Source organism: Rhinatrema bivittatum, chromosome 5 (assembly GCF_901001135.1).
Source record: "Rhinatrema bivittatum chromosome 5, aRhiBiv1.1, whole genome shotgun sequence".
Classification (NCBI taxonomy): Eukaryota; Metazoa; Chordata; class Amphibia; order Gymnophiona; family Rhinatrematidae; genus Rhinatrema; species Rhinatrema bivittatum.
In genome coordinates, this window is record NC_042619.1 from 325439800 (window position 1) to 325458485 (window position 18686).

The 18686-nt window shown below is 40.5% G+C and overlaps 1 protein-coding gene across 4 annotated transcripts in view; it reads left to right on the top strand.

The window, feature by feature from the left end:
• The window catches only part of PUDP (pseudouridine 5'-phosphatase), a 789960-nt gene that overhangs the window by 636114 nt on the left and 135160 nt on the right, over positions 1-18686 (top strand). The gene's annotated exons all lie outside the window — the stretch shown is intronic.

The window sequence follows — 18686 nt, forward strand, 5'->3', positions numbered from 1 at the left end:
AGCAGTCTGATCCATCTACTCCGGCATCAGGAGCATCGACACCAGGAGGCCTCTACCCAGTTTGTCCACTGTGCTACTACCACTAGTGTTCCTTTTATGGCTGTCCAAAGCATACTTATATTCTGCCACTATTTTGTTTTCTTCCACCTTCAGTAGAAGTTTGTCTCCTTAGTTCAGCTTCATATGATGACAATTTGTACATGTCATTCTGTGCAAAATGCTACTTTCTGGTACCTTATTGAAGTCTGCTAGATATTTGGTTGTTTCTATCTTATCACTCCTTTCTTACAGAGAATATATTTTATTTATTAAAAAAAAAAAAAAGTATACCGATTCCCTTCACCAACTGTTGGAAAGCTCAATGTGGTGTATTGAAGATTAAAAATTTAACTCCCCTGTTATATTGTTATCCTTCAAATATTGCTATGTCTGAACCATGCACTGCTGAGCGACTGATGGCTTTCTCACATCTTCTAGTTTAAAAGCTGCTCTGTATCCTTTTTAAACAGTTCCACCCTGCTTAAGTTGGAGCTCATTTTTTCAAAATAGACTCCCCCTTCTCCAAAATATTGCCCAATTCCTAACAAAATTAAAGCCATCTTCCCTACACCATAATCTCATCTACATATGCCAATCCTCTGGTGTCCTTTGAGTGAAACAGTCTAAATAATATTTCCAGAACCTCTCTCCCACACTTCCTATGTCACTACCCATATGTACCACAACAGCTGGCACCTCCCCAGCACTAAGTCTTACCTATGTGATGTATGCAGGCAGGCAAATTACCAAGCACCAGGCTGCCAAGTTATCAAGCAGTCCTAACTCGTCCCTTCTGGGCACAATCTCTAGGAGACCCATCCTTGGTACGAGAGGATACAGCATCACATAAAGAGCAGGTCCTATTTACAGGACCACTTCCTTCAACACCAGGTGACTTTGTTCTAAGATAGCACAGGGGCTGTCATAATGGAGTTGGGACTTGGCTACTATGTCTCTGAAGATCTTCTCTGTATACCTCTCTATCTGCCTCAACTCATCCAGGTCTGCCACTTTACCCTCCAGACATTGGACTCATTCTCTGAGAGCCAGGCGCTCTTTGCAACAAGCACACATTTATTTATTTAAAATCTTTTCTATACCGTCGCTAAGTTATATACCATCGCAACGGTTTACAAGTAGGCACATATTTAATGTAAGTAAAAGTGTACTATAGTACATTCTAACAGGTGCCGTCAAAGGTTCGGTTACAATATATCATTAGACAAAATAAGTTTTAGAGAAGTGGGTCATGACCGAGTGTACTGAAAGTACGGGTACATTTATTATACATAGTGTTATCAATATGCTAGTTGTGATGTGGGGTTCATAGACTATTGGTAGATAATCATACATGTGGTGCTCTATGCAAAAGACTTAAAGGCCCCTATCTCTCTGCTGTTTGCATTTTAATATTGTTGCATTTTAGTTAACTTTATAGTGATGCTTAAACTAAAGTCCTTTAAGTTTATTTGGTGTACTTTGTTAATTTGGCAATAATCTTCAAGGGTATAATATTTAACCTATTGATAGGGGCTGGGTCACTTCCTTGTTGTATCTAAATATCTCATTGATTCTTCATGTGAAAATGTCCTTTTAATTGGGATAAAAAGTCTATAAATCAAAGAATGTGCTTAGGGGTGTTTGGGAATTGGGGTAGATTGGAGGGAAGGAAAGACAGTAAGAAATTACCTAGTTTTCTGATTTTTTGTTTTTTAAATCAAGTACAAAGATTTACCCCACAGTCTCTCTGCTTCCTCACAGTTTGTCTCAAAATTAACCAGCAAAGCAATGCTTACTGATCCTCTTCAGCCAACAACAAAATCACCTTCTGTTTTCAGTACTCCACAATATTTTACAGATCCTTTTTTTTTTTTTTAACAAGTTCAACATTAACAGGGATATAGAACCATGAAAACATTGCTGGCATTTGTGCATGGGTCTGTGCTGTAATTTTTTACAAGTTGTGTTGTAAATAAGTTTTATGGCTCTTTGCATGTCCCACGAGATTAAATTTATGAACACAAGTACTTTTTTACTAATGTTTAGATATTGAACATATGAAAAGCGAGACTTCTGAGCTATTTGAGTTTTTCCTGAGTACATTCCTCCCAAAAATTTCTCTTTGTATATATTAGAATTATATATATAGATATGGATCTATATATAGATAGGTAGATATAATACTTAACGATGTATCTGCAGCAAGTGTAGGCAGCTTTTATATTTGAAAGCTTTGAAAAATTGTTAAATAGAAAAATTATGCTCAGCTTCATTTAATTGACAGACAAGTCAACTACATGTCAGCACAAAAATATTTTTATAACTCTCTATATTTTTCAAAAATTGTAAAACTGCCTTCACTTGCTCCAAATGCATATTTAAACCATATCATACTTCCTTAGGTGCCAGAGGGATTCCAAACTATTTTAATCATTTGTTGCAGCTCAGATTAATGTAATTTCACTGTGCATTTTGGTTAAATATAGATTGATATAAAGAGAAAGTATATTATCTAATATAATTATAAAATATCTCATTTTTAAAGGACTGATTAATTTAATATGCATATTTATTATTGAAATAAATATATATGAGTTCCACCTTTACTAAATACTTCATATGTCATGGTAACAATTCATTCAGTGTAAGAGATGAACCATCATACCAGGATATAAACAGCTAATTATCTATAGCTGGAAATTTGTGTCCTTAAATATAATCATAGATCTGCTGAATATCGTGTAAAATCATCATAAAAATATATAGAAAAAGTAATCAAAACATTATAAAAGTATTCTGTTGATCAAATGTACTTGTTTGCCTACCACTCTTAAAACCCAACACAGTACTGTATTTCGAGGGACTCTGTACCTCAGGACATAAGATGACACTGCTGTCTGACATAAATTTCCACATGGAGCAGGATTATGATGGATGGCAATGTTATCTTGTCCTCTGAGATAGAGAATCCCTTGAAGCACATTCAGTAATTCTACATATATAATATCCTGTAATATGTTAACATGCATGTGGTAAAATTAATGAATATAAGTATGTAAATGAAGGAATATCAGATGCAAGTGAGACCTGAACAGGTGCGTACATAATTGCATGGCTTGCTCTTTATCATGTGCTATTTAACACATGCTTGTTAAGGCCAAAAATTGCCTCACACTAACCGTTAACTATTGAGTTAGTATTGTTACCTAGAGGTTGTATTCAGTTTTACTTTATGCTATCAGTCGAGATTTTTAACTTTGCTTTTATTGGTTAAGTCCAGGGTGGGAAGCTGTTTATCCGACTTATGACTTCACTGTATTTGAGAAATCTCCTTTTCATTCAGCACTCATGAGCCTGCAACTCCTTGTTACCTCTGCCTCTGAGATCTCCACAGATAGCATTGCCTTTTCATCTGGTTCTTCTAAGTATTCAAAGAAAGTTCCAATTCATCTCTGATACAGTTCAAAAAGTTTGTTCCAGTTCATTCAGGCCTCCATTTTATCGTCCAGTAAGATCACTGTTTTCAAGTTAATATTTTCACTAATGTTTTTACAGAGTTTAAGATCACCTAAAGAAATCAGCCACATGTGTCAAATGACCCTTATAATTCAAAAAATTATAATTTTATGGACCTTGAAACACAGCTACCACATATCACACGATATAATATGAGTGCCTTCCTATAATCATTGGTCTTATTTCTTTGAAATCTGGATCCATGATTTTCCAAAAATTACATGAAGCCATGATAAATATTGGGTATTTTATTTGCATTTTATCACAAATAAGTGTTTTACTCTGCAATACATAAAAAAGAAAAAAAACTGGAAGCTGTACATGGCCCATGATTATAAGATCTGAAACATTTAATTAAGACTTTAGTCACTCCAACTAATGAGTGCACTCAGCATCCCCAATTGTATGAGAGCAGAACATATGTTTTGTCTCTCAGTGATTTACTAAGGTGAATTTACATTTGACTTTTTATGTATCTTTGGCAGCTCTTAGCCCTGTAAAAAACTGTTTTAAGTTCAGGCTGGAGTGCTCCCACATTTTTTTATGCTTGAAGAAAAATTGGAAAGTAACTAGAATAAAGCTTTTATTTTAATTCTTATCACGCTCTTAAAACTGTAAGTAAAGTTCTGGCTGAAGTTTTCTGTGCAAAAGCCTCTTTTAAAGGGTCAGTTTTATTGACAAGGATCATGGTATTCACCATTTAAAAGGAAATTTGATATACCTTTTCTTGATAGGGGATAGTGGTGTACCCCACTTAAAAACAGATTTGGCTACCTTATCAACCCTTTTGGACCGGGGTAGTAGGGATTCAGGGAAGCTCGGATCATCCTCCACCTCTTCCACCATCATCTGCCGGCCTGGCTGGAGATCCAGCCTCATCGTCTGGAGCATGTGCTCCGGGTGATGATCATGTTTCTCAGTGGCATTTTGCCCAGGCCGTGCAGATGATGCTGGAAGAGCAGAGGGCAATATGAGCAACCCTTGGGGGGGTCTGGCTGCTGCATCCACGTGCCAATCTGAGGTCCAGCAGTACCACAACCTGGAACTGTTGTCCTTAGCTTGGTACCTGGGTATGTTCCAGCCAGGCCCCTAAATCTGCTGCCCCTGGCCCCTTTTTCTGTTCTTGTAAATAGTTTTGGTCCCTAGTTGTTCCCACCCCTGTCATGTTTTATTTTATTTATTTTAAATGTACGTAAATAGTTCTTTTTAAAATTTTATAAAAATGTTGTGTATTTGCAGCTTTGTGCGTATGTCCTTTCTTTTGTAGGGCTTGATTATTGGTGTTTCACAGCTGGCCAGGGTTTATTTTATTTGATCAGAAAACTCCCTCTAATGCTAACAGTGCCTCATTACTGAAATTCTCTATTCCTCTGTCTTTCCCAGGGGTCAAGATTGAACAGGCTACTGCAGTAATCTTGGTGCTAATAAAATGGGTGCAGGTTTCACTACACATTTTGTAATGCCGATATTATTATTGTGGGTAAACTCCCAGTGCAGTAAGCTACTGATATTCTAGTGCATCTGGAGTTTAAAAATGGTATGAAACTGTAAACTGCATTTGGCAAAGGGAAGAGGGTGGAGGTATCCCTGACACGCTATCTGGGTAAGTGGTAGCTGCTGCTACTTACTGGGATAACTCCATTATTATCCTGGAAAATGGGAGTGGCTGTCTGTACTATGTTACACTATTATTCATCTTTCTGTTAACATTTTGACTCTTTTTATAATAGTGCTGCAAACTTAACTTGAGCTGTAACCAGGGATTAACTTTCTAGCACACAATAAGGCATGCTGGCTAGATGCAGTCTCTCTGCATCAGAAAGTAATGCTTAATATCCTCATTGGCATGGGATTTCCCTCCGAGGGCACTAAGCAATACTCCCATTTGGAAACACGTGTTTTTTGCATGCAAAACGCCTTGTTGCATCAGCATTAACTTTTGACCACAGAGAATATGTGTTGAAGTGCATGCAGAAAGCTGTGTTTAGCTGAACGCGCCTTTCTGCATAGGCCTGAAAGTGGGGGTCCTCGGATGCAAATAAATTTAGATCTTACTGACAGTTTTCCAATGTGTCTCGCAATCTTTCTCTCTTATCCCAAGTTGGCAAGGGATCCCCTGGAGCATATAACTGTCTATGTTCCTCTGTCAGGGCAGGAAGAAGGGGCATCAAAAGTCTTACTCCAGGTCTTCTAACCAAACTGTCCTTCTCAAAAAAATCTGAAAATTGAGATGCTGCTGCAGTGGCTCTCCGCCATTCTTCTACTTCCTAGGAAGGTCACAGGGAGGCAGGTCTTCCCTATCGTGTTCCCCTTAGGAAGAGGGTCACTGTGTCCTCTCCCCAAGCAACACCCAGGGGTTTCATAGGCTTCTGAGAATGAGAAATCTCTGGAATCCCCAAATAACCCGGAATAGAAACCCTGCCAGCTAATGAGTGGATTGGAAGGGAAGATCTCCAACCTTTTACCAGGGACTGCAGGCAGGTGGTATCTGAGCCCATGGATAGTGTAGCAGTCTTTGAATTAACTATTTAAAGGGAAAGGAGGAGGGCAGCTGGTGTGGTGAGTAGAGAGAGAGGAATGCATACAGCATTTGCTGTAGATCCTTCATTCCACACCAAAGGAGGACAAGAGAAGAAGATCATGCAGTACAATAACAGGCAACACATCCATGTCCAAGGAGACCGATGAAGACCCCAAGCACACCAGTAGCTTTCTGCCCTCCTGAGCAGAGTGAAGTGACTTGCTGGGAGACCTAAGAACATAAGAACATGCCATACAGGGTCAGATCAAGGGTCCATCAAGCCCAGCATTCTGTCTCCAACAGTGGCCAATCCAGGCCATAAGAACCTGGCAAGTACCCAAAAACTAAGTCTATTCCATGTTACCGTTGTTAATGGCAGTGGCTATTTTCTAAGTGAACTTAATAGCAGGAAATGAACTTCTCCACCAAGAACTTATCCAATCCTTTTTTAAACACAGCTATACTAACTGCACTAACCACATCCTCTGGCAACAAATTCCAGAGTTTAATTGTGCGTTGAGTAAAAAAGAACTTTCTCCGATTAGTTTTAAATGTGCCACATGCTAACTTCATGGAGTGCCCCCTAGTATTTCTATTATCCGAAACAGTAAATAACCGATTCACATCTACCCGTTCTAGACCTCTCATGATTTTAAACACCTCTATCATATCCCCCCTCAGCCGTCTCTTCTCCAAGCTGAAAAGTCCTAACCTCTTTAGTCTTTCCTCATAGGGGAGCTGTTCCATTCCCCTTCTCCATCGCAATTATATCTTTTTTTAGATGTGGCGACCAGAATGTACACGGTATTCAAGGTCTCACCATGGAGCGATACAGAGGCATGATATTTTCTGTTTTATTCACCATTCCCTTTCTAATAATTCCCAACATTCTGTTTGCTTTTTTGACTGCCGCAGCACACTGAACCGACGATTTCAATGTGTTATCCACTATGACACCTAGATCTCTTTCTTGGGTTGTAGCACCTAATATGGAACCCAACATTGTGTAACTATAGCATGGGTTATTTTTCCCTATATGCATCACCTTGCACTTATCCACATTAAATTTCATCTGCCATTTGGATGCCCAATTTTCCAGTCTCACAAGGTCTTCCTGCAATTTATCACAATCTGCTTGTGATTTAACTACTCTGAACAATTTTGTGTCATCTGCAAATTTGATTAACCCACTCGTCGTATTTCTTTCCAGATCATTTATAAATATATTGAAAAGTAAGGGTCCCAATACAGATCCCTGAGGCACTCCACTGCCCACTCTCTTCCACTGAGAAAATTGTCCATTTAATCCTACTCTTTGTTTCCTGTCTTTTAGCGAGTTTGCAATCCACGAAAGGACATCACACCTATCCCATGACTTTTTACTTTTCCTAGAAGCCTCTCATGAGGAACTTTGTCAAATGCCTTCTGAAAATCCAAGTATACTCCATCTACTGGTTCACCTTTATCCACATGTTTATTAACTCCTTCAAAAAAGTGAAGCAGGTTTGTGAGGCAAGACTTGCCTTGGGTAAAGCCATGCTGACTTTGTTCCATTAAACCATGTCTTTCTATATGTTCTGTGATTTTGATGTTTAGAACACTTTCGCCTATTTTTCCTGGCACTGAAGTCAGGCTAACCGGTCTGTAGTTTCTCGGATTGCCCCTGGAGCCCTTTTAAATATTGGGGTTACATTTGCTATCCTCCATTCTTCAGGTACAATGGATGATTTTAACGAAAGGTTACAAATTTTTACTAATAGTTGTGAAATTTCATTTTTTAGTTCCTTCTAGGTGATGATCATGTTTCTCAGTGGCATTTTGCCCAGGCCGTGCAAAATGCTTGAAAGGCTAAGGAATGAGAGAAGAAAATGAGGTGTGGGCTTAATTTCTAGACCCTAAGGGAGCTGGGGAGAGGGCAGGGAAAGAAAGGAGAGGTGGTAGCAGCCCAGCTGTGACCTTTGGAAGAGAAGGAGTCAGAGCTGGTAATGCGCACACTCATACACACATAGATGCCAAACATTCTGCTTGCTTATCCCAGTGATCCTTCACCTCCAGCCTCTTGCAGTTCTCTACCTTCAGCCATTCTAATTCTAGCCGAGTTCAATAAGCACTGGATGGCAAAAGCTAACTGTGAGATGTTGGAGGCTGTGGATGTAGGGTCACTGAGGTAAGAAAGAGGGTAAACAATGGGGCTCCCTCTCGCTAGCCTCCTTTCTCCTTTCTGCTATGGTGATCTTTGTTCTCTATGCCAAGGCTCCCCACCTCCCACCACATTAATTATCTTGGTCTTCTCATCACTCTCACTCTGCTTCCCTCCAGTCCCTTCATTCTCCCCCCCCCCCCCCCCCCCCGGGCCAGATGTGGCCATAGGCAACACAGGCACCTGCTCCAACACACAGGACAGGTCTTTGGGACAGTTCTGGTAACATTCCAGGACTGATATACAGAGCTACAAAGCAACCTATCTACAGTGCTAGAGCTTTTAGTACTTCCTAATTGCTGCTTGCCATGCTGGTGCTCAGAGGAATATATCATTAGCATGGGAAAGTTTTAGTACTATTTGTAGGGTTTTAGAAGATATGCTAGCAGGAATTATAAAGCTGCAGTTTTCTGAAGAAAGGAAAGTGAAGTACATGTTACACTTTTTTTTTTTGCATAGGCTGTATTCTAAAGGGACATGAAAGATGTTCTTTCTTGGTGCTATCTTTTCTTCACTTTTCCCCATTTTATTTTCTCAAGGGGTAGGTAATTTATGTTGGGAGAAAGAGAATCTTCTGTACCAAGAACAGAGGTGATCTCTAGTGTGTGTATGTGTTACCATAGCTCATTGGGAAAGGCACACTTACAAAGGAGGTGAATTCACTGGATAAGTGTTTAAAACAAAGTTTACTGTGATAGCTCTGAAAAGAAATTACTGCCTAAAATAGGTATCCAAGTACATCCAGAGCCCCCAGATTTCTCAGTTAGGACAGGGGTTGGGAACATGCTTATCCTCCAAGGGGTAGGCTGGGATCACCTAAATGTGACTGCATCCACAGTATCTGGGGTTCATGGTGAAGCCGAACCTGGCAGTGTCCTGTATCCCAACATTGGAAACTCCGTTGATGGTGTTCTGGTAACTTTCTCCGCTTCTCTTCAAAAGATAGGGCAGTGCCTCACTGTCTGTGCTAGACTGGGGAGCTATCATGTAGAGCACACTGAAACAGCTTCTTCTCCTTTAAAATCCAAAATACCCTGCCATTATCTAACCTGGATTAGCCCTTCCTTCTACCTCAGGGTTTCCCAAATCCAATCTACTTCTGCTTAGATACCGTAGAGAATGCTTTGCCCCTTTATTGCTCTGTACCTGAGGGCTAGGAACTAGAACCACTTAGTGGAGCCTCCTGGCCTAGAAGTCCACAAAGACCATACCTCTGCTTGTAAATCATGCGTCACACCTCTGACAGTGAGAGTGAGGGAGAGGGAGTCCCTGTGGTGCATTAATGGTAGAGGAGAAGGAGAAGCAGGAGGACCCAATGGCTGATCTCCTAGAGGGTGACACACAGGACAGCATTTTATCTGATCCAGGGGTAAGGCCTTCAAGATGAAGTCCAGTGGAGAGGTTGTTAATACAGCAAAGCAGCAGCCTCTTGGAGGAGATACATGGCCTTCAGGATGTGGTGAAGCAGGACGTGCAGGACCTCCATGACACCATCAAGGAGGAAGTGCAGGGTCTGTAGCATGTGATATTGGCCCTTTGCCAAGCAACAGAGTCCCAAAATGCAGTGTGGAGGGAGATGCTGCAGAGGATGCCCCCCTTCCAGCCACAGATACCAGCAGTTCCAAGTCACTTCATGGGCTGTGGATGCAGCACCCTCCATCTTATGGCGCACCATGTGCATGGATGCCACATCCCCATACTGAAGGTCCCCTTGTGCCCCAGCCACCTGCACCTCAGCCTGCACCACCTTGTGCCTGGATGCCACCTCACCAGGCACTGGGTCTGCCTGCATCACAACCGCCTGCATCATGCTGCCGCCACCAGCATCACAGCCTGTGCTGCCTGCAGCCACAAACTGGAACTGCCATAAGCTCCCTTGCCCTCCGAGGGCAGTGTAAGCAGTGACAGAACTCCACCATGCAGGAGCTCCTGGTTAGGGTAGCCTAAGCCCTCTGAGCTTCCTGCAGCACAAAAAAGAGGCTGGCCAAGGAAGCCATAGTTTCTTTTCTTAGAATTTATTTTGTTACACCTTTTTTGTAAATACACATTCACCTTCTGAAATCTCTTTGTATCAGAGTGCTCCTTTCTTATTTAACCTGCCTTTAACTCATGCAGTGTATCTCCTGCAGTCGTGCCTGAGTCAGCTTTTCTTCCTCCTCCTCATACTGATATGCTTGTGGACCCTCTGGAGGAGGCATGTCTCTGTTTTTGGCAAGGTTATGTATCATACAACAGGTTAGAAACATCAAATAGACTTTAGGTGGGCTGTAAAGAAGGCATCCTCCTGATCTGTCCAGACAGCAGAAATGTGTTTTAAGTAAGCCAAAGGTTCTCTCAATGACAGCCCTGGTCTTCCGGTGTGCCCTGTTGTAGAGACATTCAGCTGCAGTCCCTGAGGATTCAGCTGCAGGTAGCTCTGAGGATTATGAGCCAGGTTTTGAGTGGATAGCTTCTGTCACCTGCAGGAGAGACGGCATGAAAAAGCTGGGTTAGAGGAAATTTTGGGTTTGAGAGTGGTATATTTCACAGGACTAGTTTTGAGCAGGCCTGCAGTGCAAACACTCAGTCAACCTAAATTTAAGGGAGACAATAAGAAGCAGTGAAATTGATATGTGGTAGAAGCGATAGGTGCCTTCCTACTTAGAAGCCATCCCCCAGTGATGTGTCCTTCCTGAAAGCAGTCATTAATTTTTGATTGCGAGAGAATATAGGCATCGTGAGTGGATCCTGGTAACCGGGCTTGACGTTCATGATGATGCCCTTGGCATCGCAGACCACTTGCATATTAAGGAAGTGGAAGCCCTTACAGTTACAGTAGGTGGCCTTGTCTCCCCCTAGTGCCCTTATGGGTCATGAGTGCAGTCAATAGCTCCCAAGACATGCAATTTGATAGAAATCAGTCATTATTTGATGGTGTTGCAGTCTTCTGCTAGGGCAGGATATGAAGTTTTGCGTCTTCCTGAACAAGGCAGCCAGGACCTGCTCTATACGCATAGAGGTGGCAGACTCACTGATTCCAGATGTAACCCCTAGAGATGTCTGAAAGGTGCCGCTAGCAAACAAAGCCAGGTTAGTAGTGATCTTGATGTGTTACTGGCAAGGCATGGCCCCTTTGGGCGGTAGGTTGCAGGTCCTGCTCTAACAGCTGGCATAAGTACTATATGGTTTCCTTGTTGAACTTGAACCTGCACATAACTTTCTCCTCTGTGTCCGTGTCCTAGTCCTGCACATAACTTTCTCCTCTGTGTCCGTGTCCTAGTCCTGTAAACAGTGTAAGGGGTACCTCTTCCTCTTCCTCATTCTTCTCCTCCTCTTTCTTTCTCTCCTCAGCTGTATTGATCTGAGTACCCATGCAGCTATTAGAATCATATTATTGAAAAGGGACTCTCCAAGAATGAACACCCCCTCAATATGTAGGTATGACATACTCTCCTAACCTCCTTTGTAGATCCCCCTGTTCCTGTCTCGACCCTATCTATTCCTCTAAATAACAGTCTATACCTGAATATCTTATTAAATTAGTTTAACCCTCTTTATTCCTGATACACTAACTGCAAGCCAGGTGGTATGTCCCTATAACTGCAAGTCCACAGTAGGTCTCAGTCTGCCCCTGACACACTCTTCCACCCCTGACCTCCTCCTGTGTCCACTCACCCAGAGAGACCAGCCCAACAAAGGAAAACACATGATTGAAAAGGAGTTTGCACTACCTCGCATAAATAGGTAATAGCAAATGTGCGTGCATGTGTGCGCCTAAATGTGCCGCATCCTAAGCATGTATCCCTTATAAAATACATCATATGCGCATATGTATGAAGCCCGCTACCGACATGCCCATTTTCTGTGCATGCATATATGTGTATGCACAGAAAATGTCTACATACGTGTCTACATACACGTCTACATACGTGCATAAATGCTGACTTTTAAAAACAGTGTTCCCAAAAGCCTGGCACATATGCACGAATATCCAACTGTTTGTGTGCGCGCAGGCCTTTTAAAATTCACCTATTCATATGTTTTACTCGTGTCCCTCCCTTTCTCTACATCCATAACACCTGCCCTTAGAATTGTAGACTGAGATCTTCGTTTGTATACAGCAATGGGGCCGATTCTGATCCTTGGGAGCCACAAACAGGCCAGGTTTTCAGGATATCCACAGTGAATATGCATGAGGTAGATTTGCATACCAAGGAGGCAGTGCATGCAAATCTAACTCATGCATTATCATTTTGGATATTCTGGCCTGCTTGTGGCTCTCAAGGACTGTAGTTGACCATTCCTCATAAACAATATACCCCCAAACAGTTCATACAAAAATGAATATCACTTACTATGGGCTGAATTTTCAGAAAGTTTGACATGCCTAAAATTGGGTTTTAAAATTCCCCAGGTATATGATACTTATTAAGTCAATTTTAAAAGCCCTGAATGCGTGAATTACGGGACCGGCCGGGGGGCATGGTCTGGGTGGGCCGGGACAGCACCATTCGATGTTGTCCTAGGGAAGCGCACGCCAGCCAGAGATTACTTCTGCTCCTGAAGAGCAATAAGTAATCGAACAAAAAAATAGAAAGTATTTATTTATTTATTTATTTATTTATTTATAATATTTTCTATGCCATCACAACGGTTTACAGAAAGTCACTTATAGAATTATGAGGATTGTATATATTACTACTATATAAACGTGCCATTAAAGTCCAGTAACATAGTTTCATAATAAAGACTAGTTGATGAAAGTTATAAATATAGTCCTTTTTTACATGTCTATGCATAACTGTATATTTTACTAATGTTAATGGTGCAATAAAATAACAAAATCGCACATATTAAGTTAAGTGCTGTGTGCTGGTGTTCTGCTGCCTGTATTCATTACTCTCCTAAACTCCGTTTTCTCTAACAAATGTTTGTTTAAAAAGCCAGGTTTTTAAACTCTTTTTAAAAAGTTTATAATCTCTCTGTAGTCTAATCTCCAGAGGCATGGTGTTCCATAATATGGGTCCAGCTAAGGATAGTGCCCGTTCTCTGACTTGGGTCAGTCTTGCTGTTTTAACAGAAGGGATGGTTAAGAGGGCTTTGTTAGCAGATCTCAGGTTTCTTTTTTTTTTTTTTAATTTTGTATTTATGCAAAAATACATTAACAAGTATTATACTTGATAAGTAATATATAAAGTACAGATAAACAATATCGCAAAAAGAAAACTTTTACAAGACATTACTGTACTTTATAAAAAGAAAATAAAAGAAATAAGGGAGAACCCTGGCTAGGGAGTGCTAGTTAACTTGAAAATTTACATTTAACTATAATATAACATACAGGCCTAATTGAGAGGAGCCATCACTTAAATATTTATACCTATCATAGACAGATGTTATCTATTGGGGAGTGAGAATGAGAGTCAATGAAAACCCTGAGCTGGGGTGGATTGAAGAAAATATAGTTCTGTTCCTGAAAGAAAATGAGACATTTACAAGGCAATTGTAACTTAAATCGTGCTCCTAGTTGTAATGTTTCAGTTCTCATATTCAGAAATAACTTTTGTCTATCTGTTCCATAATTTATTGTTAGTTCTATTGTTACCTGTTTTATTGTTCAACTGTTCTATGTAAAGCCCACTACTCTTTTTGGGCATTTAAAAGTTGTATGTAAACCGGATTGATTTGTAGTTCCTACAAGAACTTCGGTCTATAAAAATTAAAAATAAATAAAAAATAAAATCTTGAGTGCTCTTAACTAAATCTGGAAAGCACCATATCTTATGTCCAAAGAAAGAACTTGTCTATTTCTGAAGAAATATTTAAATATATTATTTTTATCCATTAGGAATGCGAAGGTGACCAATAATGGCCTCCTCCTTGAAATAGTCATTTCTTGAGACGATTCCAACAAGGTAATTAGATCAGGTAACAATTGATCCTCCAAATTTCCTGAATCAGCTTCTTTATAAGTAAGGTAGTATGCCTTAGTTACTACTGGTTTTATCTCCTCTGGAACTTTTAAAACCTGAGTTACATATAACCTAAAGATATCAATCGGAGATACATTCTCCAAAATAGGAAAACTTATAAATCTTAGGTTATGGGACCTCAGGTTATTTTCAGTTCTCTCCAACCTCCTATCAACTTCTATTTCTTTCTGCATTGATTTTTCTTGTATTTTTTCAAATTTTTCCATCCGAGCTTCCATCAAGTCATTTTTTTGTTTTTGCTGAATAAGTTGATTCGCATTTGAAAAATTCTGAATTTTAATATCAGAAACTTCCTTTGTAAGAGCCATTATCGTCTTCTCTGTTGATTGCAGCGCAATCCAATTAGTAGAGAGCATCACTTCAGGAGTAGGCTGCAATATAATATCCAGTCTCAGTGTTCCCCGACTCTCTCCTTCTCCTCCCTTTACAACACCGGCACCATTACCCAGGCCTGACACATCAAGTATATCGACATTGCTCAGTCCCTCTCCTCCATTACCCCGGAGTCACAGTCTCCACGATAGCAAATCCTTTAGTTGGTGATCCTTGCCAAACCGCTCCGGCTCCTTCCCGGGATCCTCCCATCGGGTCGGCGGTTACCATCCTTCCTCGATCCAAGTCAGGGCCTGGAGGTGCCGGTCTGATAGGTGAGCCGGGGCTCGCCTATCAGACCGGCACAGTCCATTACCTGCTGAGCTGTCGGCCTGAAGGGACAGCTCAGCAGGTAATGGACTTCTCCTCCAAGAACTTATCCAATCCTTCTTTAAACACAGCTACTCTATCTGCACTAACCACATCCTCTGGCAACAAATTCCAGAATTTAATAGTGCGTTGAGTGAAAAATAACTTTCTCCGATTAGTTTTAAAAGTGCCACTTGCTAACTTCATGGAGTGCTCCCCAGTCTTTCTATTTTCCGAAAGAATAAATAACTGATTCACATTAACCTGTTCTACACCTCTCTTGATTTTAAACACCTCTATCATATCCCCCCCACAGCCGTCTCTTTTCCAAGCTGAAAAGTCCTAACCTCTTTAGTCTTTCCTTATAGGGGAATTGTTCCATTCCCTTTATCATTTTGGTCGCCCTTCTCTGTACCTTCTCCTTCGCAACTATATCTTTTTTGAGATGCGGCGACCAGAATTGTACACAGTATTCAAGGTGTGGTCTCACCATGGAGCGATACAGAGGCATTATGACATTTTCCGTTTTATTCACCATTCCATTTCTAATATTTCCCAACATTCTGTTTGCTTTTTTGACTGCCGCAGCACACTGAGCCGACGATTTCAATGTATTATCTACTATGATGCCTAGATTTCCTTCCTGGGTGATAGCTCCTAATATAGAACCTAACATTGTGTAACTATAGCATGGGTTATTTTTCCCTATATGCATCACCTTGCACTTATCCACATTAAATTTCATCTGCCATTTGCATGCCCAATTTTCTAGTCTCAGAAGGTCTTCCTGCAATTTATCACAAGCTGCTTGTGATTTAACTATTCTGAACAATTTTGTATCATCTGCAAATTTGATTACCTCACTTGTGATATTTCTTTCCAGATCATTTATAAATATATTGAAAAGTATGGGTCCCAATACATATCCCTGAGGCACTCCACTGCCCACTCCCTTCCACTGAGAAAATTGTCCATTTAATCCTACTCTCTTTGTCCTGTCTTTTAGCCAGTTTGTAATCCACGAAAGGACTTCGCCACCTATCCCATGACTTTTTACTGGTATTGTTATATTTAAAACAAAAAAACAATATAAGCATACATCTTTATGTGCTTTCTGGAAGGTTAAATGGATGGTGAGGAGGTGGAATATGACTGCCTTCTTGGCTGGGAATGATGTATTTGGTGGTCTCTGTGGCACCTCTGTAACTGCTGCTGATCTTCAGCCACAGGAACAGCGTGTCACTCTTTTACTAAGAAAATAAGAAAACAAACGCCAACTTTGAGGCTCTGAACTCTGTGTGGGTCACTTTAGTCAGCAGAGTCAGAGAGTCCCTGGCTCTATCCACATTTTGCTATATTTCACACACATCTCAAGTTCAGCCCATGGTAATGGTGGACTTGCTTAATCATTCAATTATTCTATGAGCATTCTTCCTTAGGCTAAATGTCCAGAGGGTGAAACAGCACTCTCTACTTTGGATTGTAAAATACCGGTAGTTGTTACCTTCTACCCTGAAAGGGCTCCGAAAATTCACTCAACTTTTGGTTTCTTTTGACTCCAATAAGCCTGGTAATGTGATAAAACACACTTTTTCGAACTGAGTAACAGACTGCATCTCCTTCTGTTAGGCCGAAGCAGGATTAACTTTAAACAGACATGTCAAATCCCACCATGTTAGGACCATGGCAATGTTTAGCAATCAAAGGTCTGCCTCCCTTAAGGATATTTGTAAAGCTATGATGGAGAGTTCAGTCTATACATTTATCTCACATTATTATCAGTACATGGCATGCTGCATGGATAATAGGTTTGGATTGTTCATTCTCATTGACCTTGTCAAGGAATGCAGCCCAATGCCTTTCTTCTCAAGGCCCATTTTTATGATTTAGGATTGTTTTTCCATTGACAGCATTCTTTAAAAAAATAAATAAATAATGGAAAAAAGGATCTTTCCCCCCATCAAAAATGTTTGTGCATTTTGGCAGTTGTCATTGACTCACCCTACCATAGTGATGGGGTCCCACTCATGTGGTTGATGAATCTATTTTTAGAGAAAGCAAAGCTGTTTAATTGTAACAAGTATCCTCTGACCAATCACAATGCACTCAAGATGGGAACTGGAAGTGTCTAGGGAGTCTTTGCAGCACAGGTAGGCCCATGCATGAACCCTGAAGACTTTTAGTATTTATCATAAAGCTCTGGAATGTCCATGTTACTTGACAACGCATGTGACTGATCAACTACTATTTTTGGACAACACCTCTTACTTGAGGACAATTTTGCCTTACTTGTATTTTTTTTTTATTTATTTCTCTCTTTATTAAGTTTTTCATAATAATAAACAAAGCATTAACTTTGTTAAAGAAAAGTGGTGCAGTACATCCGATGCAAACACTAAACAGAAATACTATATTCAACATATCATATTATGAAATTAATTACACCTGTTAGACCTCAAGCTGGAGTGGGGGGGAGTGGTGTAACTGCAAAACCAAGGGAGAATACTTAAAAACATAATATCAGGAAAAAGGGAACCCTGGATTCTGATTCTAATATATAGGACTTTTTAACTGCCACCCATTTGCTTTTTCACTTTTTTGGCTTCGACAAAACCTTTTAGTTGATCCGGGTGGAAAAAAATATAATTGTCTCTTCCATACTTAAGAACACATTTGCATGAGAACCTCAGCATGAAACATCCTGCTTTAGAGCCAAAACGTTTTTTCTTTTTTGCTGCGTTTCTTTAGTTATGTCTGGGAAAATTCTAATTATGGATCCTATAAAGGGAACATTAATTTTCTTAAAATATGCACACATTATTTCTCCCATATCGTTTTCACTATGAAAAGATATTAATAATGTAGCTTTCTCAGCAATCTCATATGTCGATGACTCTAGAAAGTCCGTTAAGTTCTCTAATACATTGTTATATGGTTGTGTCTGCTGATTCTTTTTCGGGAGAAAATAAACCTTTTCTAGGGGTGGAGTCTTTTCAGGGGAAATCTCCAAAACCTCATGGAAATACCATTTTACAGTCATTCGAGGAAACTCTCCAACAAGCCTTGGGAAATTTATTATTCTCAGATTGAGATGTCTCAGCGTATTTTCTATATTTTCAATCCTTCTTTTTGCTGCTCCACAATCTTGTATCAGTGTAGATTGAACTTCTTTAACATGTATAATATCATTTTCCAAAATAATAATTTTCTCAGTCATTTCCAATTTATGGCCCTCAAAGTTCTTATTTCATTCATCCATTTGGCAGGAAACAGTATTTATCTTAGTAGAACAGTCCATTATTAATTTTGCCATTGCCGATGACATTTTCCATAAGCAGTCTAAAGTGACTACGTCTGGCTTTTTAAAAGTTATCTCACCTTCGGTGAGGAACGGAGGCTCCTGCCCTCAGCTTCCAGCTCCTGGGCTCTGCTGTTGCTCTCCTCTCCCACGTTCACTCTCACCAGGGGAGCTCTCTCCACTCTCAATGGAGGTCTGCGGCAAACCTTCCAACGACATTGCCCCCTCTAGCTGCTGCACAAGAACTTCCACTTCGGGATTCTCGGAGAGCCTCGGTGTCGAAGCAGTGCACACAGCCGGTGGCATTCTTTCGTCCGGTGGACTGAGAGAAACGTCTTCTGAGGTTGGATCACATTCTCCCCTCTGTGACCCTATAGCCGGACTTCTCAGTACCTTCTCCTCCGACTTTTGGACACATTGGTTGATCATTTTCTGCCCCGACGGGACTGCTGAGATAGA